We start from the raw sequence: 23,178 nt of genomic DNA on the forward strand, positions 1-23,178 counted from the left end.
ACCCTATGCTCTTTACATCCTATGTTCTTTTTTGGGGGGGGGGTGTTATTGGGTTGCTGTTTTTATTTGGTTATATACAGCGCTTTTTTCTAAAAAAAAATATGTTTAGGAGTACTCTCATTTTCCTACTCATATTGAAGTACTGCATCTCAGTGAGTCCAAACTTAGATTCACAAAATATTTAGGGATATCTGTACCCCTGCATCCCCCCAGAAAAAAAGCACTGGTTATATATATAGTGGTTTTATATTCTGATTTTGTTCTGTGAACCACCCTGAGACCTCCGGGCATAGGGTGGGGTGTGTGTGTGTGTGTGTGTGTGTGTGTGTATCCCAACTTGACTCTGAAGCTTACTGGATGACCTTGGCTCAGGCAGCATCACAGGGTAGCTGTCAGGGAGGGTGTTGGGAGCAAGTCAGCAATAATTCACAAGGTGTCCGTGAAGTTAAGTCTATATTCAAAGAAACAGAATGTCACAAGAACGGGGCACGGGGCCACCTGCAGCCAATCAGCCTTCACGGACACAGAAGAAAAGGTACTGATGAGAACCAGCTGGCTTCAGCCTGCTTAAGCATAGCTTCCAGCAGCAGTCAGAGACTGGTAACAATGCTTTTAGTTTCTGGTCCTACCTTGCTGCTTCCTGCTTGCCTTGACCCCAATACTCATTGGAGTTCCTGACCGCTTGACCATCTGACTACATGGATTGCTGTTCTCCTGACCCTAAGACTGGACCTGACGTTGGATGCTAACTCTGCCTCCAGGCAAGTACACCTCAGAAACTCTTCTGGTTGGCTGGCCTCCCACTCCACTGAGCTCTGTATGTGGTTGCTCAGCAACGGGACTATGACATAACACAGGGAGCCCAGCAACTTTTCCACAGGGCTGGCGCCACTACCAAGAAGGCCCTCTGCTTGGTTCCCTGTAACTTCACTTCTCACAGGAAGGAAACTGCCAGAAGACCTTCAGAGTTGGACCTCAGTGTCCGGGCTGAATGATGGGGGTGGAGATGTTCCTTTGGGTATACTGGGCTGAGACCATTTAGGGCTTTAAAGGTCAACACCAACACTTTGAATTGTGCTCGGAAACGTACTGGGAGCCAATGTAGGTCTTTCAGGACCTGTGTTATGTGGTCCCAGTGGCCACTCCCAGTCACAAGTCTAGCTGCCGCATTCTGTATTAATTGTAATTTCTGGGTCACCTTCAAAGGTAGCCCCACGTAGAGCGCATTGCAGTAGTCCAAGCGGGAGATAACCAGGACATGCACTACTCTGTTGAGTAGTTGTCTTTCAGTTGTTTTTGGACTAGATATTCCACCAGCTCCAACCAGCATGGCAAATGGTCAGTGATGACAGCAGTTGTAGTCTAAAATATTTGGAGGGCACCAAGTTGGGGAAGGCTGGTGTATACATTTGTATGGGTGAGCCCCTGATTCACAAGTGACATCATTTGCATGATTCCAAAGTCAAAGGGCTGCCCCATAGTTCAGGGCTGCCCACTTGAATAAAATATTGGAGGGACATGTGTCGGGGAATGGGCAGAAGAGGAATGGTGAAGACCGCCTTCACAGCCTGACCCTTCTAGGGAGGAGGAAGAGGAAGACAGCATAGATTTACAACAGAGGTTAGAGGAACGTAGCAGCTCAAAGGCAGATGAGGGGGAAAGTTGGAAAATCATGGGAGAGCCAGAACAACACCCAGCTGACACGTTGTCATTAGAAAGCATTCCAGACCCAGCATCTCCCAGAACCTGGAGATTCTTAAAAGTAGGAGAGCAAAGATCTCAAAGACAGAGGGCCAGCGGCAGAGCATATGTCCACACTGCCTGGGGTGGGCGTGCTCCTGAGGGGGGCGTGGCATGCTGCCAAGGGGGGGCATGGTGTGGAGGGTGCGCTCCCAGGCATGGGATAGCTGCTCAGGTGCCTGGAGTGGCGCATGAGCCCCGCAGCCGGGGGTGGAACAAGCCACCCATGGTGGACATTCAGTGTACCGCCTGCCCACGACTCCCAAGCCTCCCCCAAGCTGTCAAAACGAAGGAGAAAGGGGGAAATGCTGTTGGCAAAGCAGCATCTACCCCACTTACCCCAACAGCTCGGGGTAGGCTTGGGAGTCATGGGCGAGTGGTGCGCTGAATGTAACCCCCCTTAGTGAGGGCACCTGGGTCAGTCTGCCCCCCCACACCCCTACAGTGGGCACTTAGCGGCATCCGTAGAGGAGACAATGAGAATGATGGATGAGGAAGTGGGAGAGACAGGGGTGTGGAGATTCACTCAGGACAACACCATTATCCAAGAGGCTGAGTTCTGTAGCCTCTCTCTGTAAACACTGAAATAAAAAAGAAAGGTAAGAAACTTTCCCTTGTCTTTATTCTTTCCTGGGCCACCAGCTAGGAGCCGCTGACAGCAGGTAAGCCCTGTCCTATATAATCACATGACATAGCACACATACACTATTTGAATGGCAATGCTCATCAATTTTGGGGGGCCTGACTGTCTCAAATATTTTCATGGGGTGCCTGAAGTGACCTTAGCCTCTTGGAGCTCCTACGCCATAGTTTATGGCCAGCATTCTAGTAACAAGCATGAGCTTCCAGTTACAACTTCAAGCTTCTGAAATGGATAACTGCACGATTTCCATTTCTTTTTAATAAACAAAAGTTATTTAAAACCTGAAATCTGAAACTTATTTAATGCTGTCAAGACTGTCATATTTTTGATTTAGGGTAGGAGTCAACAGCAATGCGCAAAAGCAATTAAGCAGGAGTAACCAGATGTAGCTTTGATTATGTACGATCTTGGCAAATGAAGACCCGTGTAGGTGGATACACTGGAAAAGTTCTGGTTCATAAACTGCCCACAGGGACAGTTTAATATTTCAGGGTTGTAGGTGTGCAACCTAACACATATATAACATTATTTTCAAAAAAAGAAGGGTGCATTGAACTAGCCTTAATTAGTTATTTTAAGGTGACATCTGAAGTGGTGTGAGGTTTCTTCAAGCAGAATGACACAGGCAAACGATTCTGGGGATAATAACTTACAATTGAGTAGCATTTGCTGTTAATTCTTTGAATATTTCCAGTGAGGTAACTGAAGTTTAGTGCAGTAGATAAGCAGGGCCGTCTTTAGCATATGTGGTGCCGGGGGGGGCAGTGGCTGTTGGCTGGCCTGGCTCTTCAATCCCAGACTCCAAATCTCGGCCCTGGACTCTCAGCCTGGCACCCCTGAGAGCCCGGCGCCTGGGTGCCCCACACCCTAGCTCCTATGGGTAAGCCAGCCCTGTAGATAAGCTAAGTAAAGAGGCTGCAGAGCATGCCTGGACTATGTGCTTCTATGAATCCTGGCTTTGTCTGTAGACATAGTTACCGCACAAAAATGAGAAGGCCTTTCTCACATTCTCCAGGCAGTTACAAACCAAAAACAGTACAGTGGTACCTCGGGTTACATACGCTTCAGGTTACAGACTCCGCTAACCCAGAACTAGTACTTCGGGTTAAGAACTTTGCTTCAGGGTCAGAACAGAAATCGCGCGGCAGCACAGCAGCGGCAGGAAGCCCCATTAGCTAAAGTGGTGCTTCAGGTTAAGAACAGTTTCAGGTTAAGAACAGACCTCCAGAACGAATTAAGTTCTTAACCCGAGGTACCACTGTACACTGTACAGTGGTACCTCGGGGTACAGACACCTCGGGTTACAAACACTTCGGGTTACAGATTCCGCTAACCTGGAAGTAGTACCTCGGGTTAAGAACTTTACCTCAGGATGAGAACAGAAATTGCACACTGGTGAGATGGTGGCAGCGGGAAGTCCCATTAGCTAAAGTGGTACCTCAGGTTAACAACAGTTTCAGGTTAAGAACGGACCTCCGGAATGAATTAAGTTCATAACCAGAGGTACCACTGTATCTCCTGTGGGCCATTGCTGACTGATGCTGCTCTTTTTCCTCTTCTTTTTTAGCCTTTTGTCTAGGGGTGGGTGAAGGTTTCAGTTTTGGTTTATCTCAGTTCCTCATTTTCCCCCAATTTTAAGTTCAGCTCTCCACATATCCAGATCAGTTTTCATTTTAAACAAGTTCTCGTGAAACTTCAGCAGCATTTCTTTGTGCAAATTTCTCCTACTATACTCATTTTTATACACAAATGTGCCTAATGTACACATTTCTGCTATTTTCCCCAATATAATATGTTTTGTAGGCTAGTTTCACCAATGTATGTGTCATGCATTCATATGCACCTTTTACCCTAATATACTTTTTTTGAAAAATCCACATTATGTGGCTGGAGATCTGCATTGCAAAATTCAGAGAAGTGCAAATTTCAAAGGATTGTGTTCAAGCACTGTTTCTCCCTATGGAGTAATGAAGAAAGAAAAGTTGGGGTGGAGATTCTTCACTGTACCTCCAGACTTTGATGCCTAGCCAAAGATCACATTTATTTGGACAAAATGACCATCAGGGTCCCTTCCAACTCTTTAGTTCTATGATTCTACATTGTCCCACAGAACATTTTTCCCCCCCCTTTTGGAAATACTTATTTGATTTTACAAGTGTAAAGTTATAACAATACCAAATACATATCCGAAATTAGAGATTTCTCTAAATCTCCATACTTCCCACCCTCCCCTCCATGGGTCTTATTGTCAACATTTTCAACTGCATATTATTTCGTAATCCATATTCTGTATATCTCCATATTGTCCATAGTGTTTGTTACATTACAAGTGTTATTAGAATCCTGCTAATGTTTTCATCTGCTTACAGTAGTCTCCTAAACAAATGATAATTTCCCCCCGTTCTTTCTTGAAACTTTTGTCTTCTTGGTTCCTGAGTTTTCTGGTCAGTTTTGCCATTTTGGTGTAGTCCAACAGCTTGGTTTGCCATTCCTCTCTGGTAGGGACTTTATCTTCTTTCCATCTCTGGGCTAGTAGCATCCATGTAGCTGTTGTGACGTACATGAAAAGTCTTTTCTGCTCCTTTGGGATCTCCGTACCTACAATTCTTAATAAAAAAGCTTCTTTTTAAAATAAAAGTTATTTTAAACATTTGTTTCAATTCATTATATATCATTCCCCAGAATGCTTTTATTACCTTACATGACCATCACATATGGTGAAAGGTACCTTCTTTTTCTTTACATTTCCAGCAGGTATTTGTACTTGTCTTAGACATTTTTGCTAACTTAAAAAAAGTAAAGGACCCCTGACAGTTAAGTCCAGTCGCAAACGACTCTGGGGTTGTGGCGTTCATCTTGCTTTAGAGGGCAAGGGAGCTGGTGTTTGTCCGCAGAAGTTTTTCCAGAGACAAATACCACTGCCCTCTCCCGGGAAAGCCTTCCTTCTTCACTGGGAAGGGCTTCAAAAATTAAAAAAAATAAATGGAGAAACAGCCATCTCCTCCTGAACCCTGTTGCCAATATTAGCATCTATAAATCATTAGTACCATATAACTTGAATAAGAGCAGTTATTTTTAAGTTCAACAGCTTTTACCTCTTTGCAATGAACACCTTCCATAAGTCAATAGTATGTTCTAAAGTTATCCCTTACTCCCTTTAAGCATCCTGCCATGTTCAAAATCACAGAAAAGGGATTTTTTGGGAATAATTTAAGTATAATAAATGAGATAATGAGCTTGGGAAATCGAAGGGATCCTGGTGGTCAAAGCTAGATGGGTCAGATGGGTGCAGTTTGAAGCAATATCTCTTAGCCCAGAGAGATCAGCTGCCACTGGCTTTTTTTAACCAGAAACTCTCATTCTTTAAATGTCACAGATTTAAAAGGGGCAAATCATTCTTTCAATGTGCGTGCATGTGCTTCCAGAACTCTTCTGATTTTTCAGTGTGTTAGTTTAGACCTTTTCGGACTTTGGGTTTGCTGGAAAATTGGCTCGCTTAAATTTTTTTGTGTCGATGATGCATATTTTAGATTCTTGACAGATGATTTTAATGGGTTGTGATTTTTATTTCATCGGCATTGATTGATACTGTGGATTTTACAACACAATATGTTGTTGTTTTGCTTTGTGAGTTGTTCTGGGATCCCAGATTGGGTTATGAACGTGGGGTGCAAATTTGAAAAAAAATCATGTAAGCACGTGGTTGGTTGTAAGTCACTTTGGGTTGCCTTTGGGCAAGATAAAGCAACTAACACATTTTTTTTTTTTTTAAATCATCTTCATCATGGGAGGTATTGTGAATCAAACCCGCTGCTCTTTCCATAGCTCCACCCCTTAATCTGCTCAACCCCCACTTTGGTTTTTCATTTTTTAGCACGAAGTTAAGGTGTTACAGAATCTTGGAAGCCGGCTTTTACAGCCATAGTGTAGCCTTCTTAGACTTTACCGACTGGTGGGGTCTGTGTTGCTCCCGGGAGGGAGAAAGGAAGTCAAATGACACCGAGGTTGATTCAGAGAAAAAGTTTATTCTGCTCTCCAGATAGCAGAATGCACTTGCGTGGTCAGTTCACAGCAAGTCCAAAGAAATGAGAAATTTCATGCAGTATATATATCCTCCAGGCACCCTCTCCCCCCTTCCCCAGGAATCCAACCACGTCAGCTTATACACGTAAGTTGACATCCATGACCATAAACAGATATTCCTGTTCCGGTACTCTTGACCATAAAAGGTTGTTCCTGTTCCTATACTCTTATCTTGGGGCAGGAGGTCACCAACTCTAAGAACACTCCTGGCGCCGTTCCTGGGTCTCTTGTCAGACCTGACGAGATCTATGCGTCTTTGTGGTCAAGATGTAAGATAAGACCCAGAAGTGCCATCCCTGCTTCACTGGAACTGGCAAGGCCATCCATTGCTGTCACGGACTGATAAAGGAGAGGGCTTTGAGCACTTGTTTATACAGCTGGCTTTCTGTTTATACATTGACTCAAGAGCTCAAGTTAATGCATTTTAGAAATGCTCCCTTGTAGGAGGAAAAATGAGGATTTTGGGTCCCGTTTCAGACTGACTGCACAGAAACCCATTCCTTCCCCCTTCAGTAGATACCTTTGGAATACTTCAAAATGTGTAACTGGGGAAAACTCAATTGGCTACTTGTTGGCATTGGTCATGTCTTTGTCCCACAGTGCAATTCAAACTAAGATCTACCAGGATGAAGGAGTTGGGTTGCTTTACTGGCTAAGCCAGGGACCAGTTGGGGCTATGCCAGCATAAGCCCCACAGATATGCCAGTGCAAATCTTTCACACTGGCTCATCTGGGGCTCATCTGGCAGAATTTATATTGGCAAAACTTGTGCTGGTGTAAGCCCACCTCCCCTCCCAAAAAAAAGGGGGATTTGGTGGAAGTAGGACAGGGTGACACGTGACTTAGCAACCAGGTGGCGAAGGTTGAATTCCTCCTGAATGGGGTCTTGAATAGGGCCAACGTAAGCTGGTGTAATGTACTCCAATGTACAACACATCAGCTTTTTATAGTTTGGATGGCTCTGTTAGCCTCATTCAATGTTTAGAGAAGAACCTAGCAGAGCCCTGCTATACATTTGCTTACAGCTGCACATTGGGAGCCTCATTTAGCTTGCTTTAACTTTCATTTGGGGACTTCTAAGAAGTGAGCAACATAATTTAATTCCCCTTGAGAGTTTCTTAAGAGGAACTGGCAGCTCGTCTTGCTCTGGGAAGGAATCTGGCATGACAAACCTATTGATTATGGGATTGTCATTCTTCTGTGTAGAGAAACAGTCACATTCACCATTAAGCGCTTAGCCTAATGGCAATTTGGAAACGGGATTGTTGAAGAATGAACAAAAGCTTTTCATTTTGCATGAAAACAGAATACTTTTCTATAAACAGCAACAACAACATCAACAACATTTTTTTTTATTTGTACCCCGCCCTCCCCGGGCTCAAGGCAGCTAACATCATAAAACTAGCACAGTATACAAATGAACATAAAAACAGGCAGTCAATTAATTAAAATACATCTTAAAATTATTTATTGGTATGAGCTTTCATGTGTATGCACACAAAAGCGCATACCAATAACAAACTTAGTTGGTCTCTAAGGTGCTACTGGAAGGAATTTTTTTATTTTGTTTCGACTATGGCAGACCAACACGGCTACCTACCTGTATCTTAAAATTAGTTCAGAACAAATTAAAATCTGGACAGATGGCAGTCCATGGGTAAATTGAAAGTGGTTAATATTCTCTAGGGCCAACTGTTACCAACTATGACACAGATTAGTATCTTGTGGGTTTAAACATACCTCAAAGATAATAATAGAATTGAAGAGTTGAAAGGGACCACGATGTGGAGTTCAAACCCATAACTATGAGATTAAGAGACTAATTCTCTACTGACTGAGCTATCCAGCAGAGGAACTTTAATGCAGCTTTTATCAAATAACTTGATCTGAGCTGCAGAACTTTTTTTTTAAAAAAAAAGAAAATAAAGTTTATTGTTCTAGCCAAAGGCCCTCATAAACTTATATTCAGCAATACTTTTAATAAAACATACAAAACATCCATCCATAATATAAAAATCTGCAAAGACTTTGCCAAGTTCTTGAACGTTAAAACACAGTTTCCTTTCTGCATCTCTGACAGATCCAATTCTAATATTATTTTGCCTTTTTAAAATCCAATTTGCCAACATCCATGAATACCAGAGAGACAAGATGCCAGAGACACTAACAAACTCAAATCCAACTTGATTTCACTTTAAACCTCTGAATCACCACAACAATTTGCAGCAATTGTATCCAATTCCTTTTTCTGTTTTTTCCCTTCCCAGCCAGTGCATAGAGGGCCAATCTCTGTGTTATGAGGCTATTACTGTCACTCAAAACCCCCAAATCGTTTCTGCCAGGGTGTACCTGCTTGCTTGTGAGAACAAAGGTTTCAGAAAGTGATCTCTTGGGTCTCTATATAAGGGGCAGGCAAAAAGATAATGAGTGATGTCTTCTACTGAAGGTTGAGTACAAGTACAAAGAGACGGGGGTTCATAGTTCACATAAACTTCAGATTCAGGCCTGGTCTGAACCCAAGAAACTTCTATACCTTCCAACATTTCTCCAATGAAAATAGGGAAGTCCTATTCAATAATAACAACAAGAAGAACAGCAATAAGTTTAGTATTTATACCCTGCCCATCTAACTGGGCTGCCCCAGCCACTCTAGGTGGCTTCCAACATATATAAAAACACAATTGAGCATTAAACATTAAACTTCCCTATACAGGGTTGCTTTCAGATGGCTCGGGGGTCGGATAACTCAATACCCGCCAACATTTCTCCAGTGAAAATGGGGACATCCTAAGGAAAAGTGGGATATTCTGGGATCAAATCAGAAACCAGGATGGCTTCTGTCAATCTAGGACTGCAAAATATTAATAATATTAATATTAATATTAATTTATTATTTATACCCCACCCATCTGGCTGGGTTTCCCCAGCCACTCTGGGCAGCTCCCAACAGAATATTAAAAACATGATAAAACATCAAACATTAAAAACTTCCCTAAACAGGGCTCCCTTCAAATTTCTTCGAAAAGTCAGAGAGTTGTTTATTTCCTTGACATCTGATGGGAGGGCGTTCCACAGGGTGGGCGCCACTACCGAGAAGGCCCTCTGCCTGGTTCCCTGTAACCTCACATCTCACAGTGAGGGAACCACCAGAAGGCCCTCAGAGCTGGACCTCAGTATCCAGATTGAATGATGGGGGTGGAGACGCTCCTTCAGGGATACTGGGCTGAGGCCGTTTAGGGCTTTCAAGGTGAGCACAAACACTTTGAATTGTGCTCAGAAATGTACTGGAAGCCAATGAAGGTCTTTCAGGACCGGTGTTACATGGTCTTGGTGGCCACACCCAATCATCAGTCTAGCAGCCGCATTCTGGATTAATTGTAGTTTCTTGGTCACCTTCAAAGGTAGCCCCACGCAGAACGCATTGCAGTAGTCCAAGCGGGAGATCACTAGAGCATGCACCACTCTGGCAAGACAGTCTGCAGGCAGGTAGGGTCTCAGCCTGCGTACCAGGTGGAGCTGGTAGACAGCTGCCTGCACTTCCATAGGCTCATTCATGCTCTGATGCAACTGTTCACACGTAGACACCTTCTTAAAGCACAGTTAGACCTGTATTGGGATATATTTTTGGAAAAAGAAGCATTTGTTTTACAGTGGTACCTCGGGTTACATACGTTTCAGGTTACATACGCTTCAGGTTACAGACTCCACTAACCCAGAAATATTACCTTGGGTTAAGAACTTTGCTTCAGGATAAGAACAGAAATTGTGCAGCAGCAGCGCAGCGGCAGCGGGAGGCCTCATTAGCTAAAGTGGTGCTTCAGGTTAAGAACAGTGTCAGGTTAAGAACAGACCTCCAAAATGAATTAAGTACTTAACCCAAGGTACCACTGTACTATATGGTTATATTCTTTTCTGTTTAAAATTGTTAATATTACAGCTATTGCCTGACCATTGCCTGTTAAGGAGATTGTTAATAGCCCAGTACAATTGTTGTGTATTTTTTTTTGGGGGGGGGGGGAATCTGATGTTTGAGAGAAAGTGGTTCCTTCCTTTGAGTGCTTGAATGAGGGAACCATCAGTTTAAGGAAGGTACCAGCCAACTAAGAGAAGGATCCTGCTGCAAAGTATGCATGTGTAGAGTTTAGAGTATAGCTTTAGAGTTTTGCTGTTTCTTGAATTTCTTACTGCCTGGGGAAGTGGGGAACTCATAATAATATATAAAACATTAAACCCGTCTTTAGAAAAAGAACACAATAAAGTCTAGAGAATTATGTTTGAAAGCTGTGGTGCTGTTTATGGAATGATAGATAAAGCTGCAAACGAAGGCAAATCTTGCACACATTTTTCAGGCCTGAGTCTATTCAGCTCTGGAGATTTTCATATCAGCGCTAAGTTGATACCTTAAAAACTTTGCATCAATCTGAATAATGCTCCCTGGCTTCTGATGCGCTGGTGTGTTCCCAGTGGTTTGTATGCATATTTCAGGTGTTCATTAAAATATTCTTACCCTCCTACACTCGGCATCTGCCACCTTCAAAATGTGGAAGGCTACAGGGGACACGGGTGGCACTGTGGGTTAAACCACAGAGCCTTGGACTTGCCGATCTGAAGGTCAGCGGTTCGAATCCCCCCGACGGGGTGAGCTCCTGTTACTCGGTCCCTGCTCCTGCCAACCTAGCAGTTCGAAAGCACGTCAAAGTGCAAGTAGATAAATAGGTACCACACCAGTGGGAAGGTAAATGGAGTTTCTGTGCGCTGCTCTGGTTCGCCAGAAGCGGCTTAGTCATGCTGGCCACATGACCCGGAAGCTGTACGCCGGCTCCCTCGGCCAGTAAAGCGAGATGAGCACCGCAACCCCAGAGTCAGTCACGACTGGACATAATGGTCAGGGGTTCCTTCACCTTTACCATCAGAATGGGACAAGGGTAATATGCACAAAATGGAAAATGAAATTTGGCTTGCATTAGAGCTCACCAGGAACACTAGAGCTGATGATCTGAAAGGGTTAGCTGTGAATTACAGGTATTGACTGTTAGCCTGGTGGTAGATATAATGTTGGAGCCAATCAATTTCCTTTGGCAGCCATTTTGTTGGTGGCTAAGGGAAATTACAACAAAGTGACCTACAATCCTCTGTGCCAAGTTGAGCACACACTCTTCGATAACAAAGAGCTCCCTCACCCATTTACCCTCTTATTTCTGTCACTCTTTTGTGAAATCCTTAATATCGTAGATTGTAATGCAGAGTTTGGAGAACAGCCGTGTGAAGAGATTGATGTTGTTCCTTGCTAAAGTTTTCAGACTGATTAGCACCTGCATAGGAAACCGTTGGGGAGAACGACACCAGTTGCTGTGACTTAAGGAAGACTGGGAATCAAATTAAAATAAAAAATACAAGCCCAATAAATAACAACAATAACCTTTCCAAAGCTGATTTCTACCCGAAAGCGTTCAAAGAGGGTAAGGATCAGGGCAAGAGTTCTTCGGGTGCTTATTCATTAGTCCATTTCTTAATGAATCTGAGTTGCTGAGAAAATGTTAGAACAGGCATAGGCAAACTTGGCCCTTCAGATGTTTTGGGACTACAACTCCCATCATCCCTAGCTAACAGTAATATTGATTATTAATGACTTCAGCTTTCCTAGACATAAGAAAATACTGTATTTTTTGCTCTATAAGACGCACCAGACCACAAGAAGCACCTAGTTTTTGGAGGAGGAAAACAAGAAAAAAAATATTCTGAATCTTAGAAGCCAGAACAGCAAGAGGGATCGCTGCGCAGTGAAAGCAGCAATCCCTCTTGCCAGTGGCGTAGCGTGGGTTGTCAGCACCCGGGGCAAGGCAAGTAATTTGCGCCCCCTAACCCGTGGATCTGCGCCCCCTAACCCATGGATTTGTGCCCCCTAACCCCCAGATGTTGCGCCCGGTGCGGCCGGACCCCCCTGCACCCCCCACGCTACGCCACTGCCTCTTGCTGTTCTGGCTTCTGGGATAGCTGCGCAGCCTGTATTTGCTCCATAAGACTCACACACATTTCCCCTTACTTTTTAGGAGGGAAAAAGTGAGTCTTATAGAGCAAAAAATACGGTAATTTGGGTTTAGACTGTCATCATCTAAAATGGACAATGATTTCAATATAGACATTAACAGCTGCCTCCCTGTTGAGTGTTCTGTATTTTAAAGTGTGTACACTAGTGGCCAAGATTATGGAAACCTTTTGGAAAAAGTTTATTTCTGAGGTTTGGTGGCTCATAACACCTGATTGGCTCTCTAAACACTCATGCTCACTGGCTACATTCAAATGAAGGAAAGTATATCAAGCTAAGCAAGTTGTGCTTCCTTCTTCTGGTTATTTGGCTATAACTTTTGATGGAATACAGATAATTGAACAATAAAAATTGAATAATAATAATTGAAATTGTTGCATTACATTCTTTATTAAATTATTTTCCCATTGATATATAATTTTATGGTATTACTAAAATAAAAGTGGTATTAAGTAAAGGGGTAAAGGGACTCCTGACTATTAGGTCCAGTCGTGACCGACTCTGGGGTTGCGGCGCTCATCTCGCTTTAATGGCCGAGGGAGCCGGCGTACAGCTTCCGGGTCATGTGGCCAGCATGACTAAGCCACTTCTGGCGAACCAGAGCAGCACACGGAAATGCCGTTTACCTTCCTGCCGGAGTGGTACCTATTTATCTACTTGCACTTTGACGTGCTTTCGAACTGCTAGGTTGGCAGGAGCAGGGACCGAGCAACGGGAGCTCATCCTGTCGTGAGGATTCGAACCACCGACCTTCTGATCGGCAAGTCCTAGGCTCTGTGGTTTAACCCACTGCACCACCTTAAAAATACACTTACATACAATTGTCACAAACCTTGCTTATTTGTTTGAAAGGCAATATCATGCAACACAATATGATGTTATGCAAAAGGGAAATTACTGCCTCATCTGTCTTTGCACACCTATTATCATGGGAAAAGCAGATATATTTGATTTATTTAGGCCGTGTACACATTACCATTCAGTCTGGCTCCAGCATTCTTCCTTTGTTGATGTTTGAAGCATAGGGCACATGACATTCACCCCAGTCCATACGTATCCTGCAGTTTCTTGAGAAATACCCCTTTTTGGTGCATTCTCCCTCAAACCAGCTTCCTACCAAATTGAAAACATGAACTGCTCTTAAGTTGAGATGTGTCCTTTTGAGATAGCCGTTGCACATGCTCAGATTACAGTTTCACTGGATAGCAATTTGGTGTGGGTGTGTTTTCATACGTGGGGAAGTCAGGCAAGTAACTCATATCAAGTGAAGACACCATCTCCCCCAGCCTATGTGTTGAGCAACACAAAAAACTCGACTCAAAACGCATTGGGGGAAACGACCTCAGTGCATTTTAAGCTGCTAATGTGTACCTAGCCTAAATCAAGAGCAAATGCTTTAAGTTGTTTATAGGCAGCAACCTCAGCAATTGGGAATAGCGGTAAAGCAAAGGGGAAAACATTAATAAGATCATTTGTCATCTAATCATTCTTTCCAGTTTGTTCAAAATTAGATTTAAAGCTGCTGGCTAATAGGGGGATTATACAGTTTTCCATGCATGATTTGAAGTACTGTTTGTTCAGCTCCTTAAAAATAAATACATCAGGGATTCATCAATATAGCTCGGGACAGCAAGGATATCCAATATCTATTAAAAAGGATTGAACAATCTATCACAGGGCTTCTTGATACGTGTATTGTAGCCCAAGCTTAATAATTCTCAATGTTCCTGCTTAGCCATAGAAGACGGTGTTGTGGTTGCTTGTCAACCGTTTCCTTTTTAGCCTAATAGCTCAGAAGGCTTGCCTGATGGGAGATAAGAATTGGGGAGATATGTTTGTCTGGCAGTTGAGATTCTTCTAAATGTCATGCCCAAAAGCACTGGCGAAGTTTGCACATGCAGCAGGAGAAGAGAATTATTGCACGTGTGTGAAAAACGAGAGCTAGCAGTTAGCGGTGGAGCAAGCCAATGGGCGCCTAAGCCACCGCATCACTCCCAAGAGAGACGCGTGACTTGGGCGTGCTGCAGACCCCGTGGTGAGTGCCGCTCACCATTTTGTCACCCCCCTAAGTGCCCCCACCACACCCCATTCCTCTGCCCCTGCTAGAAGTCAGCCCAGAAGAGAGAGAGGCAAGGGCAATAATTGTCAGGAGCTGGTCCTACATTCGAGTAGGACCCTGGTAGATGCATGCCCGACTGGCATGTTCTCTCCCTCCCGGGCGATCGTTCGGGAGCTTCAAAAGCTTTCTTCTGCCCGAACATCAAAGCGACCGATGCCAAAAGACACCAGTACACTTAGGGATCCACAGAGACTTCGTGGCTTGCATAACAGACCTCAGCAACTCAGCATTTTGGCTAATCTACTTTATTTACATGTAAACACACGCGGAGCACTGCAACATGGCTCCCTCTCTCTCTAGCATCAGACAGCAAAGAGAAAAAGAACAAAGGACAATAGTCCCACTTCACAGAACACAGTAACACAAACATCCTGTCTCCGTCACTTCCCACTTTGTGGAGTCAAAACATACACCGCCATGTGACAGACAAAAATCCCATGACTGCAATCATGGAACAGGAATTCTAACAATAATAGCAGAGCGAGAGAGCTATGAGCTTGCCAGAGGCATTTAAGGGATGCAGGATACTTTTCTATGGGTCTCTGTTGCCAGGTAGCAGATCTGCTGCCTTGCAGGAGTGCCTCCTCTATGCATCTCTATATATGCAAACAGAGCAAATTATTACCCCCCAAAAGCCACAAGCCACCAGTACTATATCCCATGCAATGGAAAACAAACCCAGAAAGCACTGCATTTAGATTAGGGCTACGTGCTGCTGCTGATGTATCCAAAAGTTGGGTGTTGTTACCTCACACTTTCATGCATACCTTTGCATGCACAGTGCACACACACAGAGGCACACTGCCACCCTATATATAGCTGATCCGTGCAAATCAGCTAAAGAGAGGAGATCATTCTGTTGACCAGGTGATCAAGAGTGGAGGTGTATACTTTACAAGGTTGTTATTGTTCTTCACCAGATCTTAACCTATGACAGTACAGTGGATGCTCGGGTTGTGATCCGTGTGGGAAGCACATTCGCAACCCGCAGCATTTGCAACCCGCGACCCGTGCAACTGTGCACGTGCGGATCGCGCTTCGACGCTTCTGCACATGCGCAAAGCGCAATTTAGCGCTTCTGCGCATGTGCAAGCGCCAAAACCCGGAAGTAACCCATTCTGGTACTTCCGGGTTCGGCACTGTGTGCAACCCGAAATCGCGCAACCCGAAGCGTCTGTAACCCGAGGTATGACTGTATTTGTAAGAATGGATTCCAAATATCATCGAATTTGTCCATGGAAAGTCTGTGTTTATAGGCAATTTGTTCATATGTTGTGAGTTTGTATAAGTTTTCAATCCAATCGTAGAAGGGAGCTGCATTTTTATTTTTCCAATTCATCAGCATCAGTCTTTTTGCTGTGGTAAAGGCAAGGAGAGTCCACTCATATTGTCCTTTTGTAAGGTTACATGTGCTGGGTATATGATTCAAGAGGACATTTTGCTCTGTAAATGTATGGTTGTTCCGTACAGGTCTGTTGATAGTTTCAGTTGCCTTCTGCCAAAAATCTTTCAATATAGGGCAATGAAAAAACATGTTTTAGAGAAGCATTATTCCTATTGCATCTCCAGCAGTTAGATGCCTTAGATAGCCCCTTTGTAAACAAACATAATGGGGTCCATTATATTCTAAATATTTTTTGACATAGGTCATGTTTTGAGTGTCACAGGGGTAGATCATTTGGTCCTGCCTATGTTGTTGGGCTCCAACTTCCATCGGCCAGCAACATCTGGATGGCCACAGATTTCTGGAGTACAGAATGAGAGCCAGAAAACCTGGTTCCTATCAGTAGCTCGGTGCTTTGCAAGGAGTTGTGGGCTCTTTATGTCTCTGTTCACACCTGTGAACAGAAGTAGCAGCATTGGAAGCTACAGAAGTCTTTGGACTCAGCTACATTAGTAAGGAAATGTTGTTTTGAATGTGTTATAAACAGGCAACACCAGAGGGCACAGGAGAGTAAAAAAAAAATTCTATGTGATTTTCCATAGTGTTTTCCCCCCTTTTGTTAGAACGATTTCATTTCTGGCTTATTTGTAGCGTTTTTCCTCCTGTGTGTAGATTCATCCTTTCTCTCTGTATGCTGCTGCCACCCTGCTCAGGTGAGTTAACTGACTCGCACAGAGCCCTGATTTGCTGAATTGAGCCAGCAAGTCCAAAGGGGGTTGCCCCTCTGAACATTACCAGGGCAAAACATCTGCTTTTAAGGAGCTTTTGTATGCCTTGCCTACTTTTACACAGACTGTTGAAAGGGGAAGGGGCGTTTTTGTTGTGGTGGTGGTGACACAGTTTTGGAACTCCTTCTGTTTAAAGGCTCATTTGAGTTAATCTTTGCGTTCCTTCTGGTTCAAGGCTTTCCCAGGAGGCTTTGGGAATGCTGTGAAGCGACTTGCAAAAGGCTCTGTTTCATAACATTTTAGCATAGTCTGCATTTTGCTGTTTTATTGATGTTGCCTTGATCAATATGTAATCCACTGTAAGCCTATGCTACAGAAAGAGAAGGGTAAGCAACAAAGTATTTGAGTAATAAAAATTTAGCGGGTGTGTCCCTGGTTGTGAGGCATTCTGTACTGTGTAGCAAAACACCACTTCCCAGGCGGGAGTGAATGATTCACACTTTATCCTTTATTATCTGCAAAGGTGAATGCGCAAATAAGATTGTATATAAAGTTGAATGACAGAGGCAGTCAGACTTTGCCACTGCAGTGTCCACAAGGGATCACAGTCTTGGTACAAAGGTGTCATTGTTTTTTTTTGTTGCTGTTTAGTCATGTCCGACGCTTCGTGAGCCCATGGACCACAGCATGCCAGCCATTCCTGTCTTCCACTGCCTCCCACAGTTTGGTCAAACTCATGCTGGTAGCTTCGAGAACACTGTCCAACCATCTCGTCCTCTGTCGTCCCCTTCTCCTGTTCCAGGCTCTCCTGCCCTCCATGCTGTATCATTGACTACCTCTGTGGGAAAGCACACAAAATGGTGGTTGATGTCAGAACAAGGGGTAGGGAAGGGAAAACCTGACATGGGGCAGCGAGTTTGGAGGCAAACTCTGTTTTTTTTTAATCATTACTTGTAATTCTGCCCACAGAAAGATAGCAAAACTTCATAATAGAAATTGTAATAGCCCCCTCTGCTTTTAGCTCCAATATTTTTTCTGGCCGTTCAGATAACGGCAGCGGCCAAAAGGTGAAATCATTTTCAGACGTGGTTTTCATTTCATCTTGTATGGCTGAGCCTTTCTGGCCTGGCTCCTTACCTGATGCAAATTGGAAGCATGCTCAGATCTGGCCTGCTAAACTTGGAACGCCATCTGTCAATTGTCAGAGTGTTGCTTTCTCCCTGCAGTCAGCAGTTGAAGCAGTAATTAGGAAAAGCTACGAACAGAAGGCATAAAAACGGCTCCCTCTTCCCCAGTTGAAAAGATTGGTATCGCCATCCACTCGAGGGAGTGCTGAGAAAGCATGATACCTCAAAAGAAAGCTGTGATTTGCATAAAACCCTACTCTATTTATTTGCAGAAGCTGGGGATTCTATCACTTATTCATAATGGTGGTTACGAACCAGGCACATTTAGTGTATAAGATGCAATCAGCTCCCCCAAACCTTAATAATTTAGCTGGTAATCACAATCTTTTTTGGGGTGGGTGAAAAATGACTTCTCCTTACACCAGGAAGCCTTTCTTTGGGTACTTTTCTCTGCAGATAGGAGAAAATGAGGCCAGGCTTTCCATTGTTCGAACAGCTCCAGAAGGGAAGTCCACCATATGGATATGAAACATGTGCCTTGATGGAACCTTGTGATGAAACAATGTGACGGAACCTTAAAGAATCAGCAGCTGGTCTAATTCTGTAATATGATATGGCCAGTGGTGGAGCTTCATGCTCCGACACCAAGGGCGAAGAGCAGGCGGGGGCGGGGCTGGCGCGTGTCCTGGGGTGTGGTGCGCCCCCTACGGGGGTGTGGTGCCCAGCAGGGCCGGGGGTCAGCCGTGATGGCACCCCACTGGGATCGCGCTGCCGGGGGCAGTGCGCTCCCCCCGCACTCCTCTTCCTCCGCCAATGGATATGGCCCAAGAATTGCATCATGTACTTCATGCTCATTGGCATCTATCCGTCTTGAGAGACCTCTGGGGATGAAGTCAAACCCGCGAAGAATCACAGTGCCTGCTGTGGCTGCGGAGGCCGGTAACTCATAACTGCTGCATCCCGGGTTGCTTTTGCTGTATCACCAACACCAAAGTGACCTCTCCGGGGCGCCCAGGTGACATGACCCCCGTCTCAGCCTCGCTGATGTGGTCCAAAGGAAAGCAGAGCAATATATTTTATTAAATTTTCTGTTTTACAATTTAAAATACTCATTTTACATCCTTAACATATCAGTGACTTCCCTTCTTCTCTTTCTGTGGTTCATTTTACATATCATAAATCCCTGCATATTTTACAAAAACAATACCATTCAGTATTCCATTATTGCATCCATCAAAACTTGTTTACACTGTTGAATTTATCTTAATGCTGCCAGTATCTTCAGCTATACACAGTTATTTCCCATATATGCAATAAACATTTTCCAGTCTTCTTTAAATGCATGTTCTTCTTGTTCTCTTATTCTATAAGTTAGATCTGCAAGCTGTGCATATTCCATCAGTTTAAGTTGCCATTCTTCTTTGGTTGGGACCTCGCTTGTTTTCCATTTTGGGGCTAACAAAACATGGGCCGCAGTAGTGGCATACATAAATAACCTTTTTTGACACCTGGGAATTTCAGTCTGAATTATCCCCAAGAGAAAGGACTCTGGCTTTTTTGGGAAAGTACTTATAAACATCCCCCCCCCCCCAATTCCCAATACAGTGGTACCTCAGGTTAAGTACTTCATTCGTTCCGGAGGTCCGTTCTTAACCTGAAACTGTTCTTAACCTGAAGCACCACTTTAGCTAATGGGGCCTCCTGCTGCCACTGTGCCGCCAGAGCACAATTTCTGTTATCATCCTGAAGCAAAGTTCTTAACCTGAGGTACTATTTCTGGGTTAGCGGAGTCTGTAACCTGAAGCGTATGTAACCTGTGGTACCACTGTACTCCCAATACTTTTACAAGTCCACCACATATGAAGGAATGTTCTCTCTACCTCTTTGCATCTCCAGCACTTATCTGATTCAGTCTTATACATCTTAGCAAGCCTACTCAGAGTTAAATACCACCTGTGAATCATTTTCAGGTAGTTCTCCAAAAGCAGAGCAAGACGTTTGGCACCAGCTTGGCTGCAGGCGTTGCCAACTGCTTTAGGGACTCAAGGCAGCAGGTACAGATTTTTCCTCAGGGTTTACTCCCAAAGCCTTCCTCATGAATTGAATATAGTCACAAGGCAATGGAATGCCTTCCATAGTTCTAGTTATAGGTAGGTAGCCATGTTGGTCTGCCGTAGTCAAAACAAAATAAAAGAAATTCCTTCCAGTAGCACCTTAGAGACCAACTAAGTTTCTGAAGAACTTTAGTATCTGAAGAAATGTGCATGCACACGAAAGCTCATACCAATAACAAATTTAGTTGGTCTCTAAGGTGCTAGTAGAGGGACGCGGGTGGTGCTGTGGGTTAAACCACAGAGCCTAGGACTTGCCGATCAGAAGGTCGGTGGTTCAAATCCCTGCAACGGAGTGAGCTCCCGTTGCTCGGTCCCTGATCCTGCCAACCTAGCAGTTCGAAAGCACGTCAAAGTGCCAGTAGATAAATAGGTACCATTCCAGAGGGAAGATAAATGGCGTTTCCGTGCGCAGCTCTTGTTCACCAGAAGTGGCTTAGTCATGCTGGCCACATGACCCAGAAGCTGTATGCCGGCTCCCTTGGCCAATAAAGCGAGATGAGCACCGCAACCCCAGAGTCGATCACGACTGGACCTAATGGTCAGGGATCCCTTTACCTTTTTTAAGGTACTAGTGGAAGGAATTTTTTTATTTTGTTTCGACTATGGCAGACCAACATGGCTAGAACTATGGAAGGCACCACATTGAGCCACATGAAATGGAAGTCCAGGTATTTGAAGAAGTGTGCATACACACGAAAGCTCATACCAATAACAAACTTAGTTGGTCTCTAAGGTGCTACTGGAAGGAATATTTTTATTTTGTTTTGAAGGTAATGGAAATTTAGGATCAGGGCTTTCCTTCTCCAAGAAGGGCTGCCTTCCCAGGCTGAGGAGACCCATCAGCCCCTTATACACTTTAGAAGGGGTCACCGGCAGTGGGGTCTCTTCCTCTAGCTGAAACTATATACAGTGGTACCTCGGGTTAAGTACTTAATTTGTTCCGGAGGTCCGTACTTAACCTGAAACTGTTCTTAACCAGAAGCACCACTTTAGCTAATGGGGCCTCCTGCTGCTGCTGCGCCACCGCTGCACGATTTCTGTTCTCATCCTGAAGCAAAGTTCTTAACCTGAAGCACTATTTCTGGGTTAGCGGAGTCTGTAACCTAAAGCGTATGTAACCTGAGGTACCACTGTATAATGAAGCATTCTATTTTAGCCAAACAAACAGCTCGTGGTGTGTACTTGGTTGCAGTCTGTTGCAGTTTGTGGTCACCACAGAAGTTCAGTTTGCAAATGTGTCCACAGTTCCTCAAAGGTTGGTGACCCCTGGTCTAGCAACTTATTTTTTTAAAATAATTTAATTTGTAGATAAATGCATCTTCTCCTCTGAATTGATGTACAGTGGTACCTCGGGATGCGAAAAGGATCCATTCCGGAGCCCCGTTTGCATCCTGAATAGAACGTAAGACGCGACGGCACGTCTGTGCGTGTGTCGTGTTTTGCCGCTTCTGCGCATGGCGTCATTTTGAGAGTCTGCGCATGCGCGAGCGGTGAAACGCAGAAGTAATGCACTCTGTTACTTCCGGGTTGCCGCGGAGCGCAACCCAAAAGAACTCAACCTGAAGCACATTCAACCCGAGGTATGACTTTATTTATATTTATTTATTACTCTTGTATGCCAGCTTTCAACCACATTGCTCAGAATGATGTCCTTGGTTCAACTCTCCTTATTTTATCCTCAGAAAAATGTTTTGAGGTAGGCTTGGTCCACAACCTGGGGCTGAATTCAGGTCCGAATTCACTTCCATTCAACCTTTGCTATGATTTCAAAGCTTGCAATAGGGTGCCCGGATCCTCAGTTCCACAGAAAGCAGAATCCATATAAGCATTAGCTCAGCTTGATTATCCTTTTGCCCATATCTGATCCACAGCCTGAATCACATCTGCTGAGCATGAGCCACATTTTGTATATGCATGGCAATTATGTCGACAGCTAACCTTTTCAATATCCGCCCCCCCCCCTTTTGTCATATATTTTTCCTGATCTCTCTTAAGGCCCCATAATCATTTCCCACACGGCTAATCTTTTTCTTCACAGATCTCATTCTTGCATTTAATTTTCACTGTGGATTCATGTACTTCCTAAATTCCTTAAATCGCTATATCATTAAGCAGAGCACCTTCCCTTATTTCCTAAAGTACAATTACCAAAGTAGCTTTTTATCTCTCTTTAATTTGTTCGTGCTAAAATGACCAGATGATATTGAAGGAACAGACTGTATCTCAGTACATTTGCTACATATTTGAGAAAACAGAGCAGTAGACTTGGGCTGGCCAGATGTGGGTTCAAATTCCCAGTCATCTATGAAGAACCCAGGACAAATTATTATCACGCAGCTAGGGGTTGGCATTTTCAATTTATCCTAGTTTCTCACTTTTCCTTTCTTATGTTCAGTTTTTTTACATTTCCACATCCATTTGTAATTTTGTACAAGTTGTTTTGAAAATTCATTGGCAGATTTCTAAGAAAGACACATTTTCTGTATAACTATATCTAATGTACATGTTTTTTGCAAATATTTCCCTCCCAATATACTGAATGCTAGTTTCACTAATATATGCAGTAATATCAGACCCTCCAAGTGTCCCTATTTTCCAGGGATGTCCCTGATTTAGAGAAGCCATCCTGGTTGCTGATTTGATCCTGGAATGTCCCACTTTTCCTTAGGATGTCCCTATTTTCACTGGAGAGGTATGGAATTATCTGACCCCCAAGCCAATTGAAGGCAATCCTGTATAGGGAAGTTCTTCAAACATTTAATGTTTTATTATGTTTTTATATACTGTACGTTGGAAGCTGCCCAGAGTGGCTGAAGCAACCCAGTAAGATGTGTGGGGTATAAATAGTAAAATTATCGTTATGGAATGGGTCTTCCTTATTTTTATCAGAGAAATGTTGGAGGGTATGTAATATGCATAATTTGCCCTAGGACGTGCATTTTTGTCCACATTACTTGGACAGACAACTGCACTGAAAAATTTGGAGAAGTGTCAGTTCTGAAGGATGCTGGGTACTCTTTTAGAAAATGTGAATTAGGTTAAGTTTGCCTTTAAATGCAAACTGAAAAAAATTCTGCCCCATTCCTACCCTCAACCCAACTGACTTTAAAATGATTGTTGTGGGAAATACCATGAGACCTTCATGTATGCAACCCAGGCTTTTATGACAGTGACTCAAATCTAGAAAAACTCAA

This window comes from Podarcis pityusensis, assembly GCF_964106645.2.
Source record: "Podarcis pityusensis genome assembly, chromosome: 9".
Taxonomy (NCBI): Eukaryota; Metazoa; Chordata; class Lepidosauria; order Squamata; family Lacertidae; genus Podarcis; species Podarcis pityusensis.